The following is an 8,317-nucleotide window of genomic DNA, read 5'->3' as shown; positions in this document are numbered from 1 at the left end:
AACAGGTAGCGGTTCTTCTACTAGTTCATCTATCTCTTCTCCATGCATGTTTTGAACAAAGGAAAAGTAAGTCTAGAAAGGAGCTCTTGAGTGGCTGTGAAGTTGCATCCTTGAGGTCCTGGCCAGTGAGCATGTCCCTGGAAGGCCTGGGGACTCCCATAGTTCCAGATGAAGCATTAACAATGGAGGGCACTTAGGCCTGATTTTGGTAATGCTGTTATCCATGGGCCATTGACATAACCCTGAAAAACTTGCTGAAGCCCCAAAAGAGACGCAAATGAGTGAAAGCAGCCAGAGTCTCCTGCCAGTCAGTAACGTTGACGCTGGGGCCAGCCACCAACATCAACATCCAGGGAGGCCCCTACCAAGGGTATTTCTCTAGGAAACGCCACTTAAGGCTTCTTTGTTTCCTCTCAACTACTCTTTACTTTCCTCCCTCTTTCTTACTCCCATTCTCTTTCCTCCCAGTGCTTTCTCACCTTTCCCTCCCAGATGTCTCTTCCTCTCCCAGGAACCTCTACTACAACACCATGCCCAAAATGTAGTCAGCCTTGTCAGTCAGGGGAGAAGTTTTGGTAAAAATGAGATACAAAACTTTGATCCCTGTATGACCTGCACTGCACATTTGAAATCCAGTGATTTCATAGATAAGTAGTATCCAGCTATGGCCCAGGAGATAGGAAGCCTAAGTTGTTTTTATTGTTGGGAAGAAGAAACTCAAAGCCATGCTGAAGAGTTTGTTACATATACAGATGATAGGATAGCAAGATTAAGGCACCATCTTACTCCAAGTACTAACTGGGGTCACTGCATGTGACTATTCACAGTTATAATGTGGCAACAGAGCACAGGAGGAGTTCTGGTGAATCACCTGAGTTCTGCACACATTCCTGCCTGCCCCACTGTGCAGATGCAGCCTCCCTCCCCTGCTAGCTGATGGTCAACTACTCCTACTAGCACAGCCACTCCTCTCGTGCCTGCTGTTCCCTGGACACAAAAGTGCAAAGTGCCCCGTCAGCAACCACAACTTATAGTTCAGTGGGACCTTTATTGTGTCCCTGGCAAGAGTGTGTTCCCTTTGGGGATCAGGACCTCCAACCATGCAGAGCCCAGAGTTGCAGGGAAAGAAAGCACAAAATCCTCCAGTGGGTCACTGGAAATGATAGTAAGTGGGTCATTGGCAATGATGGTAAGTGGGACCACTCCTGCTTCCACCCCTTGGTTTCCAGGCTCTTGTATCCTTCCTGCTGAGGACACAGCACTATATAGAGATGACATAGCACCATGTATCACTGACTTAATAAATGCACCACGTCCTGAAAGATAGCACTCCATCCTTTAACATCCTCTCTCAGAGTTGGGGCTTTAGTTGTGACTTTAGACCATTCCAACAATCTATAAGACCAGTTACCTCTGGGTGTTCATGTCACAACCAGAGAATCCCATGGTCATGACCCACTCCCACATCTCCTTCGCTTGAAGTGGATCCCCTGGTTGGATGCTCTGCTATATGGGATTCGTACCTGTGAATCAGGCATTCCCTAAATCTCCAGATAGAAGTGCTGGCTGAGGCTCTGTGGACAGGAAAACCACACAACAATATTCATTTACTGTTTGCCTTAGAGTTATGTTAACTCTCCCACCTTCTATCATAATATAGTCTGAGAGATCTGGACCTCTTGGGTTATCCAAGGAATATCATACTGATCCATGACACTGAAATGACATCAAGTTGATTGGACAGGACCAGTCAGAGTGGGCAAGTACTCTAGAGGCCTTGATAAGACACATGCATTTCAGAGGATGGGAGATAAACCCTAGGAAGACTCCAGAACAGGACATTTCAGTGACATTTTTAGAGGTCCAGTGGTTGGAGGTGTTCTGAAATATCCCTTTCTAAAGTAAAAGGCAAATTGCCACATCTTCTAACCCCATCACCAAGAAGAAAGACAGTGTGTTCTGGAGGCAACACATTCCACCCTGCTGATATTTTTATAGCATATATACAAGATGACATAGAAAGTTATCAAGTTTGAGTGGGGCTGGAACAGGACAGGGTGTTGCAGCAGGTCCAAGCCACAGTGCAGTCAGCTCTGCCAGCAGAACCCCATGGTGCTGGAGGTGGGAGTGGTGGGAAAAATGCAGTATGACCACTGAATGGGTCTGCAGGCTCACTGGGCCCATTGTAAACTGGACTTCTTTCCAGAACCTCATTTTTACCTGGTTCCCATAGGGGGTGACCCATAGGCTCCCACTCTAACAGGAAAGCCATAATGCTTCTTTGAGTCTCTTGGTATCAGTGAAACTCAGACCCTTTGTCCAACAGTCCTAGAAAAGTCTGATTATTCCCCCTTTCCCGGTGTATAGTCACCCAAGTAAATGGCCATAGGTCCCTGGAGCAGACTGGGGGAATCGTCATGGCATGTATTTGCCATAGTGTTGCAAGGTTCCTCCTCCAGCCACCCCTTCAGAAAATGGGCTCCAGATCTGCAAATTGACTCAAGTCTGGGAACTGAGCTTTTTATTGAAATGATTGCTCTCAGACTCTTGCTCCTGCAATTTTGCTTTTTTTAAAAAAAATAGACCAAGGGTCAGCAAATAACGGCCCATGAGCCAAATCCAGTCAACCACCTGTTTTTGTAAATGAAGTTTTATTGAAACACAGCTACAGTCCTTTGTTTATACACTGTCTATGACTGATTTTGTGCCACAGCAGCTGAGCTGAGCAGCTGCAACAGAGAGCATATGACTTGCAAAGCCTAAAATATTTACAATCTGGCCTGTTACCTAAAAAGTTTGTTGACCCTTGTTATAGACACTAAGCAGCACCCCTGTTGATTGTCTGCCTATCTTGGCCCTAGGCGCAAATAGACACCATGCTCCATAGACCATTTCCACAACCTCCCTACCCCTGCTGGTAAAGCCCATTGACTGCTCCTCGAACCCTGTCTTTTGGCAGGGACCTCTCGCCTGGCCTCTGGCAGTTAAGCACAACCTCCTGGCTTCCATCACGCCCATAGATGCTGACCAGCTCAGTTTGTGACCATGCTCCTACCATCATCCCCAGCCTGCAGAACTCCATAGCAATGGTGCCTTTCTCACCAGGGCATTTTGATGGCCAGGTGGATGGTGTGTGCTGTGTGCCCTCTCATGGGACATGGTGGGTCTTTTGGCCTTACATAATATAGCCCTCCCAACATATCCACTTCCTTCAGCCTCTTTATTCCTTCCTGTACTCTCTGCCTGAGTGAAGAAGAGAAGGAAGGTTGTGGGGAAGCACCCTAAACTGCTGAGCAGAGCTTCAGCAAAGCCAATGGGGAATTCTTGAACCAAGGTCAGCCATCAGAGAAGCCCCATGTCTCCCAGGAGTGGACCTGCCTTAGCATCCCTGCCATGCTCAACCATCTCCAGGAGCAGCCTGTAGGAAGCGCGCCCCAGTGCAGGTGCAGACAGGGCTCAGAGCACAGTGCTGGGGCCCTTGGCAGTTATGCTCCCTGAGGCTGGAGGTGTGTGAGGCATGTATCCACATGGCCAACAGAGGAAGTCAGAACGAAGACTAGGGTGGGTGTGACACAGTCTGCTTTAAATGCCAGTCTGCATCTTTAATAACAGGTCTGACTTGCAAGGTGGTACAAGCTGCTGCTCAAGGTGACACCTCTCTTTGGGGAGGGGAGGGTGAGTCAGCAGAATGAGAGGGCTCCCGAGCGGACCGCAGAGGGGCAAAGTGATTCATGTGTGCCTCACCTCTTCTCTCCTTGCTATTATACTGTCAATCCAAACAGGAAAGGAGTACTTGCCCTCATGAGAAGCAATCTCTTCCTTGTTCCTCTGTTCTGGGACAGTGAATTTGTGGACCTCAGGATTTGCCATCTGAGGCCTGGGCTGCGAGGTGATTAGAGGCCAGAAACAACCCATCCGTGATGAGTACGTTTGTCTGGGCACTGCCACTGCACCAAGAGCCATGGGATACAAGGCGTCTCAGAATGTTAACGCTGGAAGAGTTTTAGGGATCACCTTGCACATTTTCGCCTGAGGGAATCTAACTTGCTCCGGTGAGAAACACCTGACTTCTAGTTGCAGCTATGTTCTTTCCCCAAAGCTATAAAGGTGCTGCAAAAGAGATGGAACTAACTAGTAGGCTGCAGACCCAGAAATGCAGGCCCAGGAAGGCAACATTAAAGACAGCTCTCTCCACGTGGTGGTGGTGGTAAAATATCTCAGAATGGTCCTGCCTTATTGGGAACGTCCCAGCCATTCCAGAGTAGTTCATTTCTCCCAGCAGCTTCATCTTCCTTCTGTCTGCTTCAGCATCATTAGCAGCGCAAGGGAAGGCCCCTGGGCCACATCTCACCCAGTTCCAGTCTCACTGTTGCTTGTATTTATCCCTAAAGGTGTTGAGTTTTAGGGTCCGTCTAGAATTAGAGCAACCTTGCAGGAAAATCAAAGAAGAGCTCTGTGCATCCTTACCACTAGGCTCTCTCCCAATGAGGAAACTCATGCTGCCTTCACTTTTCTTTTTCCAATATTGCCAAACCAGATAAAGAGAATTAGCAGAACTAGGCACGGTGGCTCACACCTGTAATCCCAGCAACTCCGAAGGCCAAGGCAGGAGGATCACTAGGATGACGCCACGGCACTCTAGCCCGGGCAACAAAGTGAGACTCTGTCTCAAAAAAAAAAAAAAAAAAAAAAAAATGACCTAGGCACAGTAGTGCACACCTGCAGTCCCAGCTACTGGGGAGACTGAGGCAAGAGGATCGCTTGATCCCAGGAGCTGGAGGCTGCAGTGAGCTATGATCATACCACTGCACTCCAGCCTGGGCAACAGAGGGAGACCTTGTCTCTAAAACAAACAAAAAAAAAGAGAGAGAGAAAGGAGAAAATTAGCAGATGAAGTGGTGTCCATTCCTAGGGTCTTCAGTTTATGAAAATTCCCCTGTGACATGGTAGCTTTAAGTTTTTGCCAAAATCAAATCCCAGCCCCACCACTTACCTCTGTGTGGTCCTGGGCAGTTACCCAAACTCAATGTGTCTCAGCTTCCTCATCTGTAAAATGGTAATAACGATAGCTACCTCCTAAGGTTGCTGCTATGAGATAACATGTGTAAAACACCTGACATATAACAAATGCTCAACAGAGCTGGGGCTCTGAATTTTAGATTTCAGAATGAGCTGGAAGTAAATTTGGGATTAGAAATCCAGCCAGAGATATGAACACTTTAAGAAAAGAAACTGGACAAAAGAAGAGAAACACCCAACTAGCAATGAACACGGGTGTGTGGCTGAGAGCAGGATTGCATCTGCATGCTGGTCATTGATGTCTTCTTCCTTGAATTCCTGGATTAGCAGACATGGAAATACATGAACTCCGAAGTAGGATCCTTATTATTAAATTAAACAATACATATTAAAACACTTTGAAAAAATATAACATACTAGAGCAACCTAATAGACAATGATAATGTTAGATGCCAATGATAGTTGCAATAAATAGAGACATGTTAAGGTTAGCTTGTACATGGGAGAAGCAGGGGACAGGAGGATGATACTGTAAAAATGTTTGTGGAAATGTGGAAAACGTAAATCTTAGCCCAGTAATCGAATCCCGAAGGAACCCAAGAAAAGTCCAGCACCCAGGTCTCACAGAGCCTCATACAAGAAAATTTTTCAGGATCCAAGGCATTGAGGGGTCTGATTACTTTGTCCCCTTTCACAAGTGTAAGTTCCTGGATCCCTACTCATCCCCACTTAACACTCACTTGCTCTGTCTGCATCTGTGTGTTCTCACTTTTCCTGCAATAAAGTGCTGATTCTCTCTGAGCATTCTGGTGCACATTCCCAAGACAGTGAGTGATCAAGACAGTGAGTGACTAAGCTCTACAGTCCCCATCCGGTAGAGCTTCTGCTGTCACTGATTAGCCCATGGCTTGGCTGCCCGAGGGTCAGGTGCCCACCCCAGATCCAATCAGCTAAGTAAGGCCCGACATCACGAGGTCAGGTGCACAAAAACAGAGCTCCCAGGCGCTTTGCTCACAGCAAGATCTTTGAACTGGAATGTTTTTCTTAAAAGAGGATTCTGAGCATGGCTGATGATAATGATAGATTAAATGACCATGATTGGAAGAAAAACAAAAAACAAAAAAACCTCGAGCCCAACATTAAACTAGAAGACTCAAAAAGTTAAAAAAAAAGTTGTTTTAAGTGCTATCAAATGTTTCAGATAGATTGCTTCCAAGAATCTCATTGTTTAAATAAAAGGTCAGACCATACAGAAAATCATGACTTACCTAAAAAGCTATAGTTAAAAGGCTTATCAAACCAATCGAGACGATGCTAGAATTTGTAGAACGAGGGGAACAAAGAGTACCACAAGATGGCAGCATTATCCCATCTGTGCTTCACCTGGGCGTTGACTGAGAGGTGCTAGTCTACTGGGCCTGCTCTCAAACTGCCCACCTCTTCCCTGGAGCTGTTTTTAAGAGTACTGAACAGCTGCTAGTTGATGGAGAAGTATAAATCTAAATGGTAGATGTGGCATCTATTTTTGTAACCTCAAGTTCACTCATTCGAGCTCATTTGGAGCTCATTTCTGAGCTCATTTTGTTCCTAAGATCTTGAGACTGGTTATTATTTTTTAGTCTAATTAAATATGTAATTAGGCATGGAAGCAGTAGCTTGAATTATCCAAAGATTGCAGGCTACTTAGCCATGTATGAATTGCAGAAATTCAATTTTTTTATTGTAATATTACTTATTTGGCATTTATGTAATCCAGTTTTTTATTATAGCGATTTTTAATCTATGCATCTCTCTCTCTCCTACAAGATTCAACTCAATCCCAAAATATATATTGAAAAACAACTGTGAATATAAATTTTATGTGGCAACTTTGCTAGGCCATGTTACCCAGATATTTAATCAAACACTAGTCTAGATGTTGCTGTGAAGGTACTTTTAAATAAGATTAAATTTAAATTAGTAGACTTTGAGTCTACTAACGGTGGGGGAATCTCCATAATGGTGGGGGAGTCATCCAACCAGTTGAATGCTGTAAGAGAAGAAGGTCCAGGAGGAAGAGGGAATTCTGTCTCCAGACTGCCTTTGGACTCAAACTGCAATATAAACTCTTCCCTGGGTCTCCAGCCTGCCGGCATGCACTGCAAATTTTAGACTTGCCAGCCCCCACGATCATGTAAGCCAATTCCTTAAAAATATCCCTTTCGGGAGAACCCTGACTAATACAACTATAGGCTAGGCACTGCACCATGGAATAAAAAGGTGATGAAGAAATATCTTTAATCCTTTGTTGGGAAAATTCCCTGCCAAAACCAAGAACTGCCTCCGTAAGTAGAGGGCAAGCTCAGGAAGAGGTAGACTACTCCAGGTTGTAGGTAGTCAAAGATTTATTCAGGGGAAATTTATATAGCAGGCAGTCTTGGGTAGCAGCAAAAAAGTAGATCTCTGCATTTGCAATGTACACCTGTCTAACCTTTTATACCATGAAAATGAAAGGGAAAAGGAAAAAAAAGTCACTAATCGCATGTAAAGCCATCTGGTTGCTTTCTTAATTTATTTACCTTCTACTTACAGAGATTGTTTGGTTCCCTACAATCAACATTCCTAAGACGGGAGTTTTCAGGAAGCAGCAGTTATCTTGGCCTTCTGGTCACTGTGTCCTAGAACTCACTTCGCAGTAATTGTGTTGCCTAATACACAATTTCACAACATCTTGAAAGACACATGAACATATAACTAATACTGTGAGAGCTAAGGCAAATGTGTTATGGAAGTACCATGGGAACACAGAAAAAGAGAAATTATTTGGGTGGCAGGGAGAAAAACCATAAGAGATAACATTTGAGATGCAAAGAATGAACAGGTATCCAACAGGCAAACATTATAGGCAGAGGAAACCCTAGAAACAAAAATAAATGTGCAAAAAGGGGCCCTCACATAGATATGTGAGTTCAGGGTACTGAAATAGAACATCCAACATTTGAGCTCTTACTATTTTGTTAAGGACTTTTATAAAAATATCATGGAATTTCACAACCTTATGAAGCTAAAACTCTTATCCCAACTTTAGTTTCAGAAACAGGAATACCGACCGGGTTTAAGCAATTTGTCTAAGGCCCCAAATCAAGTAAGAATATGAACCAAAGCAGTCTGACTTCAGAGTCCTCAGTCCTAACCACTATATTACTAAGGCCCTATATGCACAAAGTGGAGGCCGGGAACCTTCAGGTTTATAGACATGTTTTTGTTTCTTAGTATTCCCTTGTGCTTTTTAACTGTCTTTTCTAATGAATAAGTCAAG

This window comes from Propithecus coquereli, unplaced genomic scaffold (assembly GCF_000956105.1).
Source record: "Propithecus coquereli isolate 6110/MARCELLA unplaced genomic scaffold, Pcoq_1.0 Scaffold3, whole genome shotgun sequence".
In the NCBI taxonomy this organism is placed as follows: Eukaryota; Metazoa; Chordata; class Mammalia; order Primates; family Indriidae; genus Propithecus; species Propithecus coquereli.
The sequence above is the reverse complement of the archived record's forward strand: the minus strand, read 5'-3'. Positions refer to the sequence as shown.